Source organism: Anolis carolinensis, chromosome 5 (assembly GCF_035594765.1).
Source record: "Anolis carolinensis isolate JA03-04 chromosome 5, rAnoCar3.1.pri, whole genome shotgun sequence".
NCBI lineage: Eukaryota > Metazoa > Chordata > Lepidosauria > Squamata > Dactyloidae > Anolis > Anolis carolinensis.
In genome coordinates this window covers 78,964,210-78,986,766 of record NC_085845.1, presented here as the reverse complement: position 1 = coordinate 78,986,766, position 22,557 = coordinate 78,964,210, and positions in this window count along the sequence as shown.

Below are 22,557 nucleotides of genomic sequence, written 5' to 3'. Positions count from 1 at the left end.
TTGCCACACCCTGGACTCTCCACAGATATATATTTTTTTTCCTTTCCTTGCCTAGTTTATCCATACCTCACAACCTCTGAGGATGCCTGCCATAGATGTGGGCGAAACGTCAGGAGAGAATACTTCTGGAACATGGCCACACAGCCCGAAAGACATACAACAACCTTGTGATCCCAGCCATGAAAGCCTTCGACAACACATCTTCTGAGGTGTACCGTACAACTAGAGTTTCCACTTCAGGATTGTCAAAGACACTGAGGATTCCAGTCCAAAACGTTACACCTACAGACAGCCCCTGTTTGGAAGTTAAGGCAGAAATCTTAGCAAAGGGGCTGTTCCCAGATCAAGGTGAGATGCAGAAGATTATTTCCACACACTTATTTAGGATAAGGGTTATTCAATGCAGCCTATTTGCTTCTAGCTAGAAGATGGGTTTGCTGCAAAATGATGGGTGAAGCCCTGCATCGTAACAACTGATAAAGAGAAATGCACAGGTTCTTTGGACAGTCTTTGCAAGCTGCAGCACTAAATCAGTTAAACCTTGCAAGCTGCTGTTTTACACTCTGCTTTGGAAATTTACACACTGCATAGAGCTGACCCCACCAAAACTGAGAATGTTCAGCTTCATCTCCTGCCTGGAAATGACCCATAAAAACTAGTGGCTCAGGGCTAGATCCTGAGGCTGGAAACCCTACTAACAATAGGCTTGAGCTAGTCTATATGGGCACTCAATTGTTACACATAATATCTACTGCATATATTGATGTACAACACTAGTCTACTTCATGTGTAAGTTGGGGGTAGGTTTTGAGGAAAAAAATGTGGATTTTGATATGACCCATGTGTAAATCAAAGGTAAAACTCAGAGGCATGTAACAAAAATTGCAAAGGTCCACAGACTTTAGTTTCAATATTAATTAGCTTTGATAACTTTGTGAACAGAAGCATTGGCACCTTGTAGACTCTCCAATAGCCTTTTGCAATGCCTGGACGGTAACAGCAGCTTATTCCAGCAAAGTCAACCCAGAGTTTTGGACTCAATTTTTTAACCAAACATTTTTTACTTATATGTGAGTATATATATAGTGTGTGTGTGTGTGTGTATAGATATAGATATTGTTTGTGTATAGTGTATATATACACAATATGCAGAGCCAATGCAGTGGAGTGGTTTGAGTATTGGACTATGAATCTGGAGACCAGGATTCAATTTCCTGTTTGACCATGGTCACCCAGTGGGTGACTTTGGATGAGTCACACTCTGAACCCCAGAAACACCCTAATAGAATTGCTATGAACTCAGAAATGACTTGAAGGCACATACAACAACAAGCATCTATTTAAAGTTAAAATCACATTTTGCTTGATTTAGTCCTTGGAAATCTTGGTTCTTTCTGTAATTTTAAAAAGCTTTTTAGGCAAAAAGCCAACATGCCGAATTGCATGTTTTCTTCACAAACTAGCAAAAATTAACGTACGCTGTTGTTGTTGTTGTTGTTGTTCTTGCTTTGCAGCTATGTACAATTGTTGAAAACTTCATCTATGCTTTTAAATTATTCTTTAACCCTCGAGGGGCTTTAAAGGAATGCAAACCAAATACAGTGTTAGTTGAAATGCCCTAAGGTGTGGACTGCCTTTGCATCGTTTCCTTCTTTTTGCCCATAAAAAGTGAGCAATCAATTTTGATGCATGTTAGATAAGAGCTGAGGAGGGTGGGTTGGAAATGGAATCTGTAAAGAATGGCTTTGATCAAAGAAATCCTCTTGAAGCAAAGATCCGGTTTATTCTCAGGTTAATCATCAGTCGTCTAGATTGGTTGCATTAAAAGCTGTCAGATATGTTTTTCAATTCAGAAGCTGGGACTTCAGAGAAGCACTTATTTTTGTAATCATTATTGGTGCCCTAGTTTCAGACTGCTTTCTTTATCTGCTTGATTTTGACTTAGGAAGGAAGAGTAACAGGATGCCGAGAACATCTCAACTGCGTACTTAGCAGTACTTAACATACCACTCTGATACCTTCAGCACTGGCAATATGAGGCTGTTCATTAAGCAGATATCCTGAGAGCACATCCATTGCAGGATGTGTGGACGTGAGGTGTAAAAAAGTAACTGGGGATGTGAAAAATTCTGCTTCCAATTTTGGTGCATTTACAGTATTTGAATTCCCCTTGCATTTTTGTTCCATTTGTTGTTTATTCCAGATTACCCAACTTTAATTCTGCTCCCTATATGGAAATAGAAATGTATACATATAGAGGCAGTTCCCAAGTTACGAACAAGATAGGTTCTGTAGGTTTGTTCTTAAGCTGAATTTGAATGTAAGTTGGAACAAGAACATTTTCAAAATGTAACTCCAGACAAATCACACTCACTCACACACACTCACACACTCACACACACACGCTTTGAATAGCATAGGGAAGGGTTACGAACCTTATAGTGTTTTTGTTTTTGTTTTTTGCTGTCTATGCCCCTGATCATAAGATTCCCCTTCACTTTCTGTCCCTGTGATAATTGGATTTTGACGAACTTGGCTTCTTGTAGAAAGAAGGATTGGTGAAAAATCTTCAGTAAATATACTTTTTCCCAATGATAACACTTTCAGAAGTAGATTTTTCTCAATTCCTGTTGTCTCACCTCCATTCTCAACTGAGTTGTTTATAAGTCAGATGTTTGTAACTCAGTTACTGCCTGTGTACCAGGGTTGTCCAAATATTCGTTATGTTTCTCATTTCGTAATTATTTCGGATTGTTCTCGTTTTTTGAAACGAGTATTGAAACGTTTTCCCTGGGTGCAACTGGCAATGTAATTCGAACCATCATTGGCCCATTCTCTAATTGTTTCTTAAAATTTTTGTTAATTTTTTTCCTTCCAAATTTTTTTAAATATTTTTTAAAAATTATTATTTATTTATTTTTTTGTTTCTGCAACCTAACATGAATGGGAGCCTAGCGCAGCCTAACATGGCCGCTCCCTGGCCAATCAGAGTCTTCCACGATGGCTGCCAAAGGTGGGGGCTAGCGTCCTCCGTGTCCACGTGGAGGATCTCTATGAAAATCCCCAACCGCAGCCGACCCAAGCCATTCTGGGTTGGGATACCGAGGAGAGAGGGTGTTTGGCGCGCGCTGGGAAGCTGCTGCTTGCTTGTTTGGGGGAGAGAGGGCTAACTGGGGGTAGAGTGTTTCTGTTGTTGCTGGTTCGATATTGTGTTTTTTGGGGGGGTAATTGGCTGGGGGCTGGGGCAGAGTCCTTGCTGTGGCTGGCTTTAGGGAACTTTTTTTTCCAAAGGACGTCTGCGTTCCTGCAAGTGCATTGCTTCCCTCCCACTCCGTTTGTAATCCCAAGCCCACGGGCTGAGTGTTATTGCAGCAATCACAAAGACACACATTGTTTTCAAACCTTAAAGGGTACATTGGAAGAAATAGTTTCCAAAGGACGTGGGGCACCCGCCAAGGCATTGCTTCCCTCATGCTCCATTTCTATTCCCAAGCCTTGGGCTGAGTTTTATTTCTGCAATCACAAAGTCAGATATTGATTTGATTCAATAGAAGGTCCACAGCAATTTATAGTTTCCAAAGGACGTTGCCAATCCTGTCAAGGCATTGCTTGGCGTGTGCTGCATTTCTAATCCAAAGTCCTCAGCCAGAGTTTCATTTTTGCAATCACAAGGTCAGCCAGTGGCACCATTGATCAAAAGGTTCAAAGGTAATTTATAGTTTCCAAAGGACAGTGGCACTCCTGCCAAGGCATTGCTTGGCGTGTGCTGCATTTCTAATCCAAAGTCTACACAAGTAGAAGAGGGACTTTTACAGTGATAAGAACCCAATTGAACAGGAAATAAGACTTTCAAACCAGGAACAGGTTTCTTCAAATATTGAAAAATAGTGTATTATAAAAAGTTATGAAAATTCACCAAAATCATAGGAGACAGGAAACATTCTGCAATTTGTTGAGCAAAGAGTGTGGAATGTGTTCTCCCACTGTACCAAATTTGATGAGAATAGCTCAAGAAATGAGGGCGGGAGACCCCCAGAAAAGTCCCCCCCCGGTTTCCTGTTTTTTGGCGATTGCGCATGCGCGTCCGCCATTTTAGAAACATTTTAGAAACATTACGAATTTTCGGAAATATCCGAAAATTTTGGGTGAAACATTAAGAAATAATTTCTACATTGAAGAACCGGCACCCCCTACTTTAGAAACGAGAATTGAAACATTTTTTCCATCGATCGGACAAGCCTACTGTGTACATATGTTTTAGTATATTCATTTTCCCAGGCAACTAATGCATCTTTGTGCATATTTTTTGACTGTGCACATTGTTTAACTATTTGTATTTTTAAAATGTATGATTATCTTCTGGCATATTTTATCCCCCTACAACATAATGTAAAGTTTGCAAGGATTTCTGAAGCATCTTATACCACCAGGAGTCTCAGAAAATAAAAACAGAGATAGTTTTGGCTAATATCTTGGCTCCATGGTATCCTTTTCCATCCCTAAGCATGACATCCTGCAACGAGTTCCTGTTTTTAGTATTGCCCTCTCATACTAGAATTAAATATGATAAATTCTAGTACTACAATGAGTTGTCATGGCAACTTTGGGGGAACCAAACCCATCCATCCCTCCATTCACTCTGGCTTCGCCATCCTCTTCAGGGCCCTTGGGTGAACCAATCCCAGCCCTTTTGAGGGAAGTGGCAACTGGAGACCTGGAGCCATTTATGAGATTTAATTAACTCTTCTGAAAATCATAGGTCAGTGTTTTGGATCTTAAGTTTTTTGCGTGACCGCCCCTGGCGTTTCTTAATATTTCTTCGTATGTACAAATCTTACAAAATAGAAATGACAAACAAATTACAAATGAAATTTTTGCACAGCCCTATTACTGAACATTATCGTCTTTTCCAATGATGCATGTCATCTGGTGATTTGTACAAAATATGAGAACCTCAGTTTAATAATCTTGTGAGACTCCTGGAATGATTATTTCCAAAACTGGCATACACTCTCAGTTTAAGTTATTCACTGAACAAACTGAAATGGGGACTGTTTTAATTTCAGGATGTCCAGCTGGTGTATCCATATGGAACCCCATCTGAGGTCCTTAGCTCTTTCACAAGGACTGTAAATCCAAACTTCAGAGCAGCTCAGTTCGAACTACTTGTTATCTGAATATTCACCTGGACAAGGAGCTAAAAACTTGTTAAATTTAGAATAATAATGTCAACTTTCAAACAGCATGTTAGATAACAATTACCGTATATACTCGAATATAAGCTGAGGCACCTAATTTTACCACAAAAAAACTGGGATAACTTATTGACTTGAGTATAAGCCGAGGGTGGGAAATGTAGCAGCTATGGGTAAATTTCAAAATAAAAATAGATACCAATAAAATTTCATTAATCGAGGCATCAGTAGGTTAAATGTTTTTGAATATTTACCGTATTTTAAAGAAAAACAATAAACTATCTCTATAAGTGGAAAAGTAGGGGCATCAAAAACAATATGGTATCAACAATAACATCATAATAATAATAATAATAATAATAATAATAATAATAATAATAATAAAAACTTCATTTGGATCCCACCCTATCTCCCCATGGGGGCTCAGGCCGGCTTCCAACATAGTAACAGGCAAACATTCAAAGCCTACATAAACAATGCAGAGCTAGATATAGATCTATAAATATATATACTAATTTCACATATGCATTTCCCCCTGAAACATTTGCAAACCCCCCCCCTCTATGTGTGTGTGCATTTCCCCTAGAATATTTGCAAGCCATATGTATATCTAGACATGTCTATATATATTTGTGTGTTCATTTCCCCCCTGTAATATTTACAAGCCCTATATATAGGTAGGTTAGAATATATTCATATCTATCCAGATATCTCACTTTATATAGATATTTTCAGAGACTTGCAAACATATGAAGGTAACTTCATATATAAAAATAATGTATATGTATGGCTACATATACACAGGTACATGGAACTATATTTATAAAGGATTTGCAAATACCCACAAACATATGAGGGGAAAATTCATATATAAAATTAATGTAGATAAATAGATACACATATAAAGGTACGTAGAGATGGCAAAAGCTTGCAAGGGGTTAATGCCTATATATCTGTAGAAGAGTTTAACAAATATTTCAGGGGAAAATGCTTTCATAAGATTAATGAATATATATTTTTCTTCTTCCTGACTTGCAAGGGTGTCTCTCTTTTCAAAACATTCCCTTGATTAAGAGTGAGGGAGGCTTTGGAAAAGTAAACACACTGATAAGAGAGAAGAGAGAAACAGATCACATATTGCAAGCAACAGCCTGCAGGCTCTGTTGCCAGCCTTGACCCTGACCCCGAGTATAAGCCGGGGGAGGCTTTTCAGCTCATAAATAAAGGCTGAAAAACTTCGAGTATATATGGTACATTTTCCTATTCTTTATGGTTCTTGCTTTGTGTGTTGTAGGGAGGATGTGGAGACAAAATATAATGTTTTAAAGGCTTTCATAAGCATTTAAAATGTGCACTTAATTACTGAGAGGCAACTAAATTTGGTTCAAAGAGATATGGGTTTCCAGTCAGATTAGATACATAAAAGCAATTTCTGGGAAACAAGCATCATTACATTACCCAATGAACATGGTGAAAGCAGGGGGGCAGTAAAGAAATTAGAAAGTCAAAACCAAAATCAATAATTAGCAATCTCCCAGCCACATATGATTTTACACTAAATTTCTTATTCTACAGTGCCATTAGATTTTGGAATCATTTTGAAACTTGTTAAGAAAGGTTATTGCCTCTCTCCCCTACACAACTTGTTTGTAAGAAATGAAAAGATTACCTGAAGATCTTGACTTCTCCAAGACAACAAAAGAAATCTAAGAATAATTTCAAATATTAATTGGTTAATTTAAAGGCATTTAAAGTGTGCTTTATCTCTGAAAGACAAGACACTGAAAGTGTATTTTATCTCTGAAAGTATCAGCAATGTGTGAGGCTGGATCTACACTGCTCTATAAGCCAAGATCAGCTCCCAGAGAATCTGCTTTGAACTGGATTATATGAGTCTACACTGCCAGATAATCTGGGATAAGCAGATAATCTGGGATCAGATCCTGGGATATAGGGCAATGTAGATCCAGCCTAAGAGAGCCAACTGCCCCTGATCCCCACCATCATTTTCTCACCCAGGCATTCAAAGAAATTCAGAGAACGAGATAGTTCTGTTTTAGATGAGAGTTAAAATGCAGGACTTACATTGCCCCATGGGTAAATTGACCTAGGTTTTTGGGCTGATATTTTGACTAGAAGTTCTAGACTTATACATTAGTATAATATAATACAATATATTGCAACTTCCAGGATCAGAGAGGCTAGTTTCTTATACACTCTTCAACTTAGTTATTTTATTTATTTTATATGTATTCCACCTTTTTTCCAATAATGGGATTCAAGGTAGCTAACAGCATTTTTAAAAAATGACAGATTAAAACTAGACAAAGTAATTTATAAAGCTGCAAATATAAGAGTCATTATAAGCAAGGAGCCCCCAGTAACGCAGTGGGTTAAACCACTGAGCTGCTGAACCCAGAGAGTGGTGTGAGCTCCCTCTGTATGCCCCAGCTTCTGCCAACCAAGCAGTTCAGAAACATGCAAGTGTGAGTAGATCAATAGGTACCACTCTGGCGGGAAGGTAACAGTGTTCCATCATGCCAGCCACATGACCTTGGAGGTGTCTACGGGCAATGCCCGTTCTTTGGCTTAGAAATGGAGATGAGCACCAACCCGCAGAGTCAGATATGACTAGACTTAATGTCATAGAATCATAGAATAGTAGAGTTGGAAGAGACCTCAAGGGCCATCTAGTCCAACCCCCCGCTAAGAAGGGCTAATGTCAGGGGAAGACCTTTACCTTCAATAAGCAAACAAGCAATTTATAAAGATCAAGCATTAAAAACATTAAGATTTGTTAAAAGGCCATATACAAACCTTAAAAACAGCACCACAGCTGCTATCAACTGCACTTATTCCCAAAGTAGTCACAGCAAAGGACAGCAACATGCAAGTCCAGCAGCTTAAAAATCATTAAATGGGGTTGTTTTCCTTTGAAACATGCACATGGTCAGCTCTGAGCCCTTTCTTTAATCCAGTTAAAGTTTCTTCGTCCGCTTCCAGACAGCACTTAAACGTGCACTGAAGCGGGTTTAAGAAAACCACTTTGGTGCATATTTAAGACCCCACACCTCCCCCCAAAACCCATACTTTCTTGGAGGGGCACCCAGACACCCGGGAGGCCCTGATAAAGTCCTCCTGACATGTAGAAATGACACACCAGGAGAGGGAGCGAGGAGTGATTTTTTTCCTGCCCCCCTTCATGGCGCATGATTTTTACACACCAGGAGGACTTCAGCAGAGCCTTAATGGCAGCTGGATAAGTTCTTTTTTGTTTTAAGGATTTTGGTAAGATCTGGGTCTTATCAAGTATCAAATTAATTCGGGTTTTCCTGCTTCGTCTCAAATTAATTTGATTTTATCACAGGCGTCGTTCGAACACCTCTTGTAGAAAATGTGTGAACTCTCACATTTTGGGCTCTGTCTGGATGGCCCCTGGGAGTGCTAATTTGTTTCAAAATACAGCACACCCTTTTCATACATCTTGCTTTAAAGAAGAATTGGCTAATTTTCACTATGTCACCACTGAATTTGGGTTCCACTGGTGGTAGGAAGAGAAGTGAAAGGGTTGACAAAAAACAAACAAAACCCAAAACACAAACACTGTTTTAGTTTTATATGGCCCATAAGTTGCGTTTTGCCCACTCTTGACTTTACTAGCAGGTGACTCTTTCCACACATCCAGCATAGATAAAAAATATTTATCTGGCCATGTGCCTATGTATTAATGTGGGCTGAATCTAAATAATGACCAGAAATGCATATGGGTGCAGATTTATGAGGGAAATGATTGGGATGAGAAATGTTCTGTAATTCAGCTTTTTTGGGATTTTCAAATAATAATAATAATTTGCCATCCCAGGGGACAGTCGCATTGATGAAAAACAACAGGAAAAACCCAGCCGCTATCAGGACCTCAAGATTGAACTTCAAAGACTCTGGCAGAAACCAGTGCAGGTGGTCCCGGTGGCGATGGGCACATTGGGTGCCGTGTCAAAAGATCTCAGCCGGCATTTGGAAACAATAGACATTGATAAAATTACGACCTGCCAACTATAAAAGGCCACCTTACTGGGATCTGCGCACATCATCCGAAAATACATCACACAGTCCTAGACACTTAGGAAGTGTTCGACTTGTGATTTTGTGATACGAAATCCAGCATATCTGTCTTGTTTGCTGTGTCATAAAATAATAATAATAATAATAATAATAATAATAATAATAATAATAATAATAATAATAATTTTATTTCTTACCCGCCTCTCCCCACTTGCAGAAACATAGGGAAATATTCTGGATATTAGACTCAAGTCTAAACATGAGATTGATATATGTTTCATATCCTCGTACACATAACCAGAAGGCAATGTTACACAGAATATTTGAAATAATTTGAAATAATTTTGTGCCTAAGAAAACAAAGAGGTAACTATCTCAATCATCCATGTGGACCATTTTGGATTTTGGAGTATTTTGAATTTCAGAATTCCAGATAAGAAATATTCAACCTGTTTAACACTTTTATAGATGATGCCATTTTTTTCATAAATCAAAGAATCTGTGCTATTCTTTGTTCTAAGAGTATATAGAGGAGCATAAATGCTAATTAATACTTCAACATTGTCAAATTAAGTGAGGCATCTATGCCTAAGCTTTCTTCTTCCCCACCACATCCAGTCATCTTAAAGCACATGCAGATCTTCCCTCAGAAATTTATTTGAAGTCTCTTTTATTTATTTTTTAGAGATAGGATTTATGTAGCTAATGAAAGGAAAGCATTTGACTAATTAATTTTCTCTTGTTTTCAGAAAGCTTGCTATTAGCGTTTATACAAATTAGAATAGAAAGCATTGCATTAAGAAACTGAAGTACAATTTTGTTCACAGCCCTAAAGCCACGGGAATGGTTTCTTAAATTGTATATGCTCAGCCTTTTGTTAAAACCCACAGTGTCTCTTTTAAAACTTGTTCAGTCCCTGAATTCTTTGCAGTGAGTCACTGAATAGATTATTTTTTTCAGGGACTGGAAAATAGTATTAGAAATTGCTTTTAAGTGTTATTGTCAAGATACACCTGCTCACTCTGAGGCAAAATGTCAGAAAATAATGAAGTAACATTATACATATCGAGGCTGCAAGGCACGAAATGAGATTCTGATCAAAGATTTCTGAAGGATGAAACTTACAAACAATTGAATTTTTGGCACTGAAAGGTGAACAGCTTATTGTGGGAATCCTTGATAGAGTGGAAGATTTTTTGTTTATTATATGCATATCGCACCTTTCCACTAAAAATAGTGCTCAGGCATTTATTCAGTTATTAGGCTTTTAGATTACTACACCTTGATACAGAGATAATTTCACAGAATCACAGAAGCTTAGTTTTGAAAGGAAGCATAAGAACAATCTAGCCCCGATCTAGACTGCCATATAATACAGTTTCATAATCCAGTTTAACTGCATTGAACTTCATTATATGGCAGTATAGACTGGGCTTGTGCCATCCAGGTAATCTACAATCTGTGTCATGTCCTGGCTTTCGGTGGAGGCCCTGATCTATGTTTTGGGAGCCTCCTGAATTCAGGAGGGCAGATATCGGTTTTTGCTCAGGGGGAGGGGAGGGGGCAAAGGTTCAATGTTCTATCTGGAAAGACGTGTGAGCTTTAAGGAGGCTTCTTGTTCTTAAAGCTATTTTTCTACTCTAGAAGAGAGGCACTCAACTGCAGGCAGGTGCGCACACTTTCAGGAAGCTTCTTGTAATTACAGCTGTTTTTACACTCTAGAGGATAGATGCTCAGCTGCAGGCAGGCGTGCATGCTTCAAGGAGGTTTCTTGTTTCTACTCTACAGAAGTGCTTGGCTGCAGGCAGGCTTCTTGTTTAAAGCTTTTTTCTACTTTAGAGGAGAGGCACTTGACTGCAGGCAGATGTGCACTTTAAGGAGGCTTCTTACCTGTTTCTACTCTAGAGGAGAGGTGCTCAACTGCAGGCAAGTGCACACACTTTAAGGAGGCTTCTTGCTCTTAAAGCTGTTTCTATGAGCTGCAGGCAGGTGTGCACATGCTTTCTCTTCCAGGCCTGCACCACGCCAGCCACACACTCTTTCCAAGGCATTTTAAGGAGGCTTCCCACTTCTAGAGAAGATGTGCTTGGCTGCAGGCAGGCGCGTGCACTTTAAGGAGGCTTCTTGTTTAAAGCTTTTTTCTACTCTAGAAGTGAGGCGCTCGACTGCAGGCAGGTGCACGCACTTCAAGGAGGCTTCTTGTTCTTAAAGCTGTTTTTCTACTCTGTAGGAGAGGTGCTTGGCTGCAGGCAGGCAGGCATGCACGCTTTAAGGAGGCTTCTTGTTCTTAAAGCTGTTTCTAGGTGTTGCAGGCAGGTGTGCACACACTTTCTCTTCCAGGCTGCACCACGCCAGCCACACACTCTTTCCAAGGCATTTTAAGGAGGGTTCCCACTTCCAGGTAAGGAAGAGCGATGATCTTCAGGGAATTGGGGTTTTCTTTTTGCTTGCTGGGGGATTACTGAAAAAAATTGAACTGTGATGCCAAATAGGGGAGGAGGAACCAAGACTGGCTGCCAGGTAGTCCCATTATGGAGTGGAATCCATAATAGCTGGGCCCTTGCCATTTCATGGAACCAAAGGAGCCGGATTTACCGAAGGAAACAGCTAAAAACAGATCCACTCACAACTCTAGTATAGATGGGTTGATGATCTAACATCCTGCCAGGGAGGAATACAAAGTACAGCACTTTTGAAAGATGTCTCTCCAATCTCTATTTAAAGACCTCTGGAGAAGGAGAGCCCACCTCCTTCTGAGGGCTTGATACACTGATGAGTAAAATTTTGTTTAGCACTGCATTTTCCCAATCTGCATTGACTCTGTACCAATCTTGTTAACACCACACAGATCACACACATCATGGTAAGATCATCATAACTGTTCACACACTTACTTCTGGTATCTCCCCTCAATTTAAGGGAGTATTTCACATTTCCAATCTTTAACATCATTTCCAGGCACATGGTATGGATGCCCAATATTTTTAAGCAGAATCCTGACATATTGATATGCAAGTATTCACAAACACAAAACTTAAACAAATTACATAATTCAACTCAAGAAAGAACATCTTCATAGTGGAAATGCTCACCTCTCACTAACAGTTTTGTCCACCACTAACTTGATTCCCCAACTCTATAATGAAGCGATGCCACTCAGAAAAATGCTTAAAAGTCAGATTTTCTGTAAAACCATTGAGTAAAAGGCAAGTTTTTTTTGTAATGTGTTAAAGTACAATAAAACATATAGTAAACAAATCATCATGGATATTGTGTGTCAAACTCAGAGTGCTGTCGAGTTGACTACACTTTTTAAAATCTGTGTAGAAGAGACCTGAGGTTGTATTGTCCACTGCCATACCCATAGTAAAGTGCTTCCTAATGTTTGGGTGGAAGCTCTTTTTTACAAAATTGAACCCACTGGAGCACCAGAAAACAATCTGACTTCATCATTTAAATGATGTCCCTTTAGGTATTTAAAGATGGCTATTGTGTCACTTTTAAGTTTCTCTTCTCCAAGGTAAAGATACCCAGCTAACTTAGGACTTCACCCCATTTTGGGGTGGAGGGAATAGTCGTCTTATGGGAGCATTTCATGCCTTTCCATTAAAAAAAATACTGATAATTTATACACCCCCATCACGCGTGATGCACTCCATCTAGTTCTAAACAAATCCTCTATTTGCTGAGCTATCACACGTGTAGTCTCTGCTCATACTCCTTTAAAAAATAACTAAAGGGAAACTTCACAATTGCAGGAATCCAAAATCAAAATTAAAGTCCTATGGAATGCCCTGCCAGACTCACCAGGCAGGGTGGTTGTAGTGGTGGGGGCACCCTCTGCCCACCATGTTGGCCAGGGCTCCTTCCTCTCAGGGAGCCCTGCATCTTCTTGTGCTTCAGAGCATTGTTTAATGGCTCACTCTGATTGGATAGTACAGGTGGACCTGAGGTAAAACCTTGTCCCTGTGGTCTGCCAACTGATAATAAATTCCAGCATGGCTGCTCCTCTAGTTCAGTTGTCACCCTACAAAATACTGGTTACTGCTTCTGTGTCTGTAACTATTTCTGCATGAATTGGGAGTTCTGAAGACAATTGCTCCCTGACTCCAAAAATCTGTTTCTATACACTTTAAAAATATTTAAAAGATGGAGTCACACATGGAACCGCTGGAAGTACTTGTGTCACTTGATGGGCTTCTTGGGACTCCATCTTTAAAATGTTTTAAAGTGTGTAGAAATGGGGGGAATCCTGTGTCTGATTAGGTCCTTAGCAGTTCCTCAGATACGCATGTGTGAATCAAGTCCTGATTCACGTAGGACGATAATGATTATATTAGATCACATTTGTGTATCTACTTTCACAGCAGTACACCTCTTTGACTTTAATGGGGCTTCATGTTTGAGCAGCAATCCATAGGATTATGTTAACAGATTATGTAAAAATCAGCATATGGTAGCAGGAAAGTGTGTATTACAGCATCATCACACTAGAGCATGGATTCACTTTAAATCTTGTTTCTGCCTCCTGCAGAATTCTGCAGTTTGTCCTTTCTGGCTGAGTAGTTTAAAGGCCAGGGTTGTTGTATGTCTTTCGGACTGTGTGGCCATGTTCCAGAAGTATTCTCTCCTCACGTTTTGCCCACATCTATGGCAGGCATCTTCAGAAGTTGTGAGGTATGCCTGCCATAGATGTGGGCGAAACGTCAGGAGAGAATACTTCTGGAACATGGCCACACAGCCCGAAAGGCATACAACAACCTTGTGATCCTGGCCATGAAAGCCTTTGACAACAGTTTAAAGGCCCCTCCCTAAACTACAAGCCCAGAAATCTCCAGGAGTCAGAAACTGGATATAAAGTGGATCCATGCTTTAGTGTGATGAGGTCCTTAGAGAAAGAAGGAAAATGCATTCTTCTATGTAACATTATTTTTTTATAAATGTAATTTCCTAAATGATTCTATCATAAAAACTTTTATTAAACTGCAAAAAACTTTGTTTTTCCAGGCCATCCTGGGGCACATTTTACTATAGTTTTTCAATGAAGATCTCATCGGATCTAAACCAATTCAGCATCATTTGTGGCAGTCACAAAAATACAGTTTCTGGAATAGAACAACTACTTTCAAAGTAAGTATCATACAATTAAACAGGAGTAACACTTTCAAACCAGGAACAGGAAATGTTTCCAATTTTGTTACATGGTGTTAATAATGAGGTTAAACAACAAAAACCTTAAATGTAGAATATTTTAGATTTTCTCAAGTATTAAATTAATTATACTACTTAGTCTTGAGTTTTAGGCAGGTTAGCCTATAAGATTATTGCTTCTTCTAATAGATTAAAACATTTTCCAGAATTGATGCTTGCATTTCAAATAACCGTGTAGGTGTCATGAAATGTCAGATTCAAAATTTTAATGTATGCCTCTTACAGTGAACCAAAGACGTGCACTATATAAATGTATGCACCCTAAATCCTACAGAGGGCAATTGACTCAATTGATCTTGAAATATCTCTTTGTCTTATTTCAGTAATGAAGACTGTCATTACTGAAGCAAGACATTCTTTAACTTTCTTGAAATGCATCTGGATTTGAAATTGAAGTACAAAATACATAGCAAAATGTCAAGAGAACAGAGGTCCCCAGTGATATTTATAGAAGAATAAAGACTAGAATAACTTGAATTGGCATAGTGCTAAGAATAATTATTGGTATCACATCTCAAGCAGACAAGGTAACTATAAGGACTGGCTTGTATCATTCATGGAGTTGTCAAATGACTAGAAGAAAAATATGGCAAACGAAATCATACTGACGTGTCCTAATCTTCCTTTGCTGTGCAAGCAAAAATCCATTTAAATACAGTAGAGTCTCACTTGCCCAAGCTAAACAGGCCGGCAGAAGCTTGGATAAGCGAATATCTTGGATAAGAAGGAGGGATTAAGGAAAAGCCTATTAAACATCAAATTAAGTTATGATTTTACAAATTAAGCACCAAAACATCATGTTATACAACAAATTTGACAGAAAAAGTAGTTCAATGCGCAGTAATGTCATGTTGTAATTACTGTATTTACGAATTTAGCACCAAAATATCACGATATATTGAAAACATTGACTATAAAAATGGCTTGGATAATCCAGAAGCTTGGATAAGCGAGGCTTGGATAAGTGAGACTCTACTGTAACACATTTCTGCCAACATCATCATTTTCTTCAAAAATATTAGCTATAAGGCAATCCCTGCCTTATAGCTCTAGTCCCATGTGAATTCTGAAACAAAACACGATGCTGGGATATTATAATGTGTCATTTGCTTCAATAAGGGTTAGAAACGTAAGCACAAATCCAATTCTTATTTCCAAATAAAGCAGACCTACTAAATCACATGGGCATACAAAAGGTTTAATTTACATTAATTAATGGGCTTATTCTAATAACAATTGGATTTAGGCCACAACAAATAGTACGTATAGCAATACTAAAAATGATGTCAACTGATTAAGCAGAACTTGCAGTCATTTTGAGTAAAATAAATATTGCACATCTGTAGAAATGTGTACTCTATTCTGTCTATCTTCATTAAGCAATTTTCATTATATCAAAATATTATTTTTCTTTATCCCTACCTAATTCTCACATTTTGATAGGTCTGCACAGCCCCATAGTCCCATACTTTATTCTCCCAATTCTCAGCAATAGGAATTTCCTATTTTTTTTAGCATATCAAGATTTTGTGATCTTAAAATGTGCTAATGTTCTCAAAATTACAACATCAATATCTTGTTGAAATAGTTATCTTCTTTGAACATAACACTCAAATTATGGGAGTTTTGATACATTGGCAAAAGCTTAAGATTTGATTTTACACTCATGGCAAGAGCTTGATGGCTGACTATTAGGGCTGTGTGATCAATGAAAAAAACTGTTTCGATAGTCATTACAAAATTAGGGTGTGCCGGTGAATCGTTTTTAAAGTGTTTTCAAAATATCGTGTCAGTTTTGTTACTATAATGAGTAATGAATTTCTCGTTACTATTTCATTAAGTAATTGAACGGGGAAGGGATTCCAGCTCTCCTTTCTCACTCATTTTTAGAGCTAATGGGATGAAACTTGCTACAATGGTAGAACATATTTACCACTGTTATCCCCCCCTCAAGATTCAAAATGTTTCACTGATCTATTGATTTTGCGGGAATTCTTTTGGTTTTTTATAAAAAACCTTATTTAAAAACAAATTACAAGAGCTACGTCCTTGAATTTCTCTACAGTTACATAGCATTACTGGGGCATCCCCCCTCTCCCCAAGTTCCAGAAAGATTAGAATATCTCCTAATTTTTGGGGAATTCTAAAATTATTTCTAAAAAATCTTTTTTAGCTGCTATGGCTGGCTGGAGTGGAGTAGGGTGTGGAGAAGACAAATTTTCCACTCCAAGCAAGCCCTATCAAGTGTCTGAACGTTTGAATCATCCATAGATTTTTAGGACATTCTTAATGCTTCTAGAAATAAAATCTCCTTTAAAAGAATATGGGTGAAAGTGGGAAAATAAATACATTTTTATCTGAGAACAAGAAATGTTGTCAACAGAGTTATGCCATAAGAGATTTCTAGACCGATATTTTATAGGAATCTCCAGGTCCACTAGCAAAACTATGGCCATAACTCCTTTTCTCCACCTACGACTTGAAGCAGCACAACTGTATAATGTCATGTGATTTCTGGGATTCCACGACCACTTCAGGACCCACAAGACAGCTACAGAAGACCCTGTAAAACTAGAACTCAACCAACCAATGAACACAAAATAGGCACCGGCAGTAGTAGAAGATAGTGATAACGTACAGGTCAATAACTGGCTCAGAAAATGGTGCCAAGAGGAGCATTTTGGCTTCCTTGACCATGGTCTACTCTTCCAGGAGGATGGCCTATTGGCAAGTGATGGGGTGCATCTCACACAAGCAGGAAAACATCTTTTTGCACACAGACTCACAAACCTCATCAGGCGCACTTTAAACTAGATCCACTGGGGGAGGGGAACAACAGCCTGGCGAACACTATTACCCACGACCACAGGGAACCGCCAAAAGGCTAAACGGAGGGCTGCACAAACACAGCAAGGACCAAGTACGGAGAGCACAATAATCCCAAATAAACAGCTCAAGGGGAGGTCACAGGGGCTTACATGTCTTTACACCAATGCTCAGAGCATGGGAAATAAGCAAGACGAACTCCAACTCTTAGCACAGCACCACACATACGATGTCATAGGCATCACTGAAACCTGGTGGGATGACTCCCATCACTGGAATGTAGCCATTGAGGGCTATAACCTCTTTCACAGAAATAGAACAAAAGGGAGAGGAGGGGGAGTAGCTTTATATGTCAAAAACAGTTACGTTGCAGAAGAAATGCAAGACTGTAATCCGGGAAACTAGCTTGAAAGCATCTGGATAAGAATCAAGGGAACCGGGACTCAAAAAGATCTTGTCGTGGGTGTCTACTATAGACCTCCGAGTCAGGATGAAGGACTTGATGAAGCCTTCTGTCAACAGCTGACCAAACAGGCACAAAGAAGAGATATAGTAGTCATGGGCGATTTCAATTATTCCGATATCTGCTGGAAAACAAACTCAGCCAAGAGTACAAAGTCCAACAAATTCCTCACTTGCCTTGCAGACAATTTTATGGTCCAGAAGGTAGAAGAGGCAACAAGAGGATCAGCAACTCTTGATCTAATCTTAACAAATGTGGAAGACCTGAACAACACAGTTGAAGTGGTTGGATCCTTAGGGGCAAGTGACCATGTGCTCCTGGAGTTTGCAATACAAAGGAATGCTGAAACTAAGACAAGTCAAACACGCATTCTCGACTTTAAGAGAGCTGACTTCCAAAAAATGAAGGAATTACTGAGCGGCATTCCATGGACGCCAATATTAAAAAACAAGGGAGTTAAGGATGGATGGGAGTTTTTCAAAAGTGAAATACTCAAGGCGCAAATGCAAACAGTGCCAACAAAGAAGAAAAATAAGACAAGTGCAAAGAAGCCAGAATGGATGTCCAAAGAACTTCTAACTGAGCTAAAGCTCAAAAGTGACATGCACAAGAAGTGGAAAAGGGGAGAAATCACCAAAGAAGAATTCAAACGTATAGCCAACACCTGTAGGGAAAAGGTTCGCAAGGCTAAAGCACAAAATGAGCTCAGGCTTGCCAGGGACATAAAAAACAACAAAAAAGGCTTTTTTGCTTACGTTGGTAGAAAAAGGAAGAAAAAGGAGGCGATAGGGCCTCTGCAAGGAGAAGATGGGGTGATGGCGACAGGGGACAGGGAAAAGGCAGAACTGCTCAATGCCTTCTTTGCCTCAGTCTTCTCACAAAAAGAAAGCCATCTTCAACCTCAGCAACATGGAATGGACGAAGGATTGGGGGAAATCCAACCCCAAATAGGGAAACAAGCTGTCCAGGAACACCTGGCCACTCTAAACAAATTCAAGTCCCCAGGGCCAGATCAGCTACATCCAAGAGTATTGAAGGAATTAGCGGAAGTTATTTCAGAACCACTAGCAATTATCTTCGAGAGTTCTTGGAGAACGGGAGAAGTCCCAGCAGATTGGAGGAGGGCGAATGTGGTCCCTATCTTCAAGAAGGGAAAAAAGAACGACCCAAACAATTACCGTCCGGTCAGCCTCACATCAATACCAGGCAAAATTCTGGAAAAGATCATTAAGGAAGTGGTCTGCGAACACTTAGAAACAAATGCGGTCATTGCTAATAGTCAACACGGATTTACCAAAAACAAGTCATTCCAGACTAATCTGATCTCTTTTTTCGATAGAGTTACAAGTTGGGTCGATACAGGGAATGCTGTGGATGTAGCCTACCTGGATTTCAGTAAGGCCTTCGACAAAGTCCCCCATGACCTTCTGGCAAATAAACTAGTAAAATGTGGACTAGACAAAACTACGGTTAGGTGGATCTGCAATTGGCTAAGCGAACGAACCCAAAGGGTGCTCACCAATGCGTCATCTTCATCATGGAAAGAAGTGCCAAGTGGAGTGCCGCAGGGCTCCATCCTGGGCCCGGTTCTGTTCAACATCTTTATTAACGACTTAGACGAAGGGTTAGAAGGCACGATCATCAAGTTTGCAGATGACACAAAACTGGGAGGGATAGCTAACACTCCAGAAGACAGGAGCAGAATTCAAAATGATCTTGACAGACTAGAGAGATGGGCCAAAACTAACAAAATGAAGTTCAACAGGGACAAATGCAAGATACTTCATTTCGGCAGAAAAAATGGAAATCAAAGATACAGAATGGGGGATGCCTGGTTTGACAGCAGTATGTGCGAAAAAGACTTTGGAGTCCTCGTGGACAACAAGTTAAACATGAGCCAACAATGTGATGCGGCAGCTAAAAAAGCCAACGGGATTCTGGCCTGCATCAATAGGGGTATAGCGTCTAGATCCAGGGAAGTCATGCTCCCCCTCTATTCTGCCTTGGTCAGACCACACCTGGAATACTGTGTCCAATTCTGGGCACCACGGTTGAAGGGAGATGTTGACAAGCTGGAAAGCGTCCAGAGGAGGGCGACTAAAATGATTAAGGGTCTGGAGAACAAGCCCTATGAGGAGCGGCTTAAAGAGCTTGGCATGTTTAGCCTGCAGAAGAGAAGGCTGAGAGGAGACATGATAGCCATGTACAAATACGTGAAGGGAAGTCATAGGGAGGAGGGAGCAAGCTTGTTTTCTGCTGCCCTGCAGACTAGGACACGGAACAATGGCTTCAAACTACAGGAAAGGAGATTCCACCTGAACATCAGGAAGAACTTCCTCACTGTGAGGGCTGTTCGACAGTGGAACTCTCTCCCCCGGGCTGTGGTGGAGGCTCCTTCCTTGGAGGCTTTTAAGCAGAGGCTGGATGGCCATCTGTCGGGGGTGCTTTGAATGCGATTTCCTGCTTCTTGGCAGGGGGTTGGACTGGCTGGCCCATGAGGTCTCTTCCAACTCTACTATTCTATGATTCTATGATTCTAACTTCAAAATGAACCAAAAAAAAAGTGCATTGCCAAATAGGCTTGCAGTCCCTAGAAGAGATAGAAACTAAAGGCAAAAAGAACCAAGCAGTAAAGCCTTGACTTTAAGCTATTGTCGATTCCTTCTCTCTCTCGCCTAGTGCCTGCCTTCCTGCCTGCAAAGCTAACACTAAAAATTAAAAACCCAACACTGAGCTCCATCCAATCCCTTTCCCTGCCCGATTGCTAATGGAGGTTAAAAAGAAGCAAGCAGCAGTAAAGCCTTGGCTTTGAGCTATCGTCAACTTCTCTCTCTTTCCTAGTGCCTGCCTTCCTGGAAAGTTAACACTAAAATATAACCCAGTGCTAAGCTCCATCTGTTCCTTTTGCCTGCCTGATCACTAATGGAGGCTGCTGCATGGTGCTCGAGAATTTAAAGAGCAATGGCCATGGCTCCACATCCTCTCCCTCTCTCCCTCAGCCCTGATTGGCTGGAAGACATGGCCACTTTTTGGCTTCACCTCCTGATAGTGCTTGGTTGCTCTGTGAATTAAAACTTAATCACAGAGTGTTATGACGTTTATTAGGCTTGTCCGATCGATGGAAAAAATGTTTCAATTCTCCTTTCTAAAGTAGGGGGTGCCGGCGCTTCGATATAGAAAGTATTTCCGAATTTTTCGCCCCAAAATTACGGATATTTCTGAAAATTCGTAATGATTCCTAATGTTTCTAAAATGGCGGACGCGCATGCGCAATCGCAAAAAAAAGGAAACCGGGGGGGGGGCATTTACAGGGCTCTCCCACCCTCATTTCTTGATCTATCCTCATCAAATTTGGTACAGTGGGAGATCACATTCAACACTCTTTGCTCAACAAATTGCAGAATGTTTCCTGTCTCCTATGATTTTTGGCGAATTTTCATAACTTTTTATAATACACTATTTTTCAATATTTGAAGAAACCTGTTCCTGGTTTGAAAGTCTTATTTCCTGTTCAATTTGGTTCTTAGCACTGTAAAAGTCCTCTTCTACTGGTGTAGACTTTGGATTAGAAATGCAGCACACACCAAGCAATGCCTTGGCAGGAGTGCCACTGTCCTTTGGAAACTATAAATTGCCTTTGAACCTTTTGATCAATGGTGCCACTGGCTGACCTTGTTATTGCAGAAATAAAACTCAACCCAAGGCTTGGGATTGGAAACGGAGCGTGAGGGAAGCAATGCCTTGGCAGGAGTGCCCACGTCCTTTGGAAACTATAAATTTCCTTGGACCCTCTATTGAATCAAATCAATGTCTGACTTTGTGACTGCAGAAATAAAACTCAGCCCAAGGCTTGGGAATAGAAATGGAGAGAATGTGGCAGAGAAGGTATACCTTGTGGCAGAGAAGGTATACCTTGTGGCAGAGACGGTATACCTTGTGGCAGGGAAGGTATACCTTGTGGCAGAGACGGTATACCTTGTGGCAGAGACGGTATACCTTGTGGCAGAGAAGGTATCCCTAGTGGCAGAGAAGGTATACCTTGTGGCAGGGAAGGTATACCTAGTGACAGAGAAGGTATACCTAGTGGCAGAGAAGGTACACCTTGTGGCAGAGAAGGTATACCTAGTGGCAGAGAAGGTATACCTAGGGAAGCAATGCCTTGGCAGGAGTGCCCACATCCTTTAGAAACTATAATTTTCCTTGGACCCTCTATTCAATCAAATCAATGTCTGATTTTGTGATTGCAGAAATTAAACTAGCCCAAGGCTTGGGATTGGAAACGGAGCGGACACCAAGCAATGCCTAGGCAGGAGTGCCCACGTCCTTTGGAAACTAAAAATTTCCTTGGACCCTCTATTGAATCAAATCAATGTCTGACTTTGTGATTGCAGAAATAAAACTCAGCCCAAGGCTTGAGATTAGAAACGGAGCGGACGTCAAGCAATGCCTTGGCAGGAATGCCCACGACCTTTGGAAACTATAAATTGCCTAATGCCTCTTTTCAAGCAAGGACTCTTTGCCAGATCCCACAAGCCCCAAGCCAATGCAATATTTATTCCCCAAAAAATATACACAATCTCGAACCAGCAACAAAAGCCCAAACCCTTCCCAGACCCAAACCCCTCTGTCTCTCTACAGCCAAAACTTCACCCTCTCTCCTTCAATGCAGGCGGCTTGTTTGTTTGCGCAGCACACCACCCTCTCCGCTCGGAAACCCAGACCCAGAATGGCTCACCAGGGCTAGGGAGGGGGCTTTTATGGAGATCTTCCACGTGGACGCATAGGACGCTAGCCCCCACC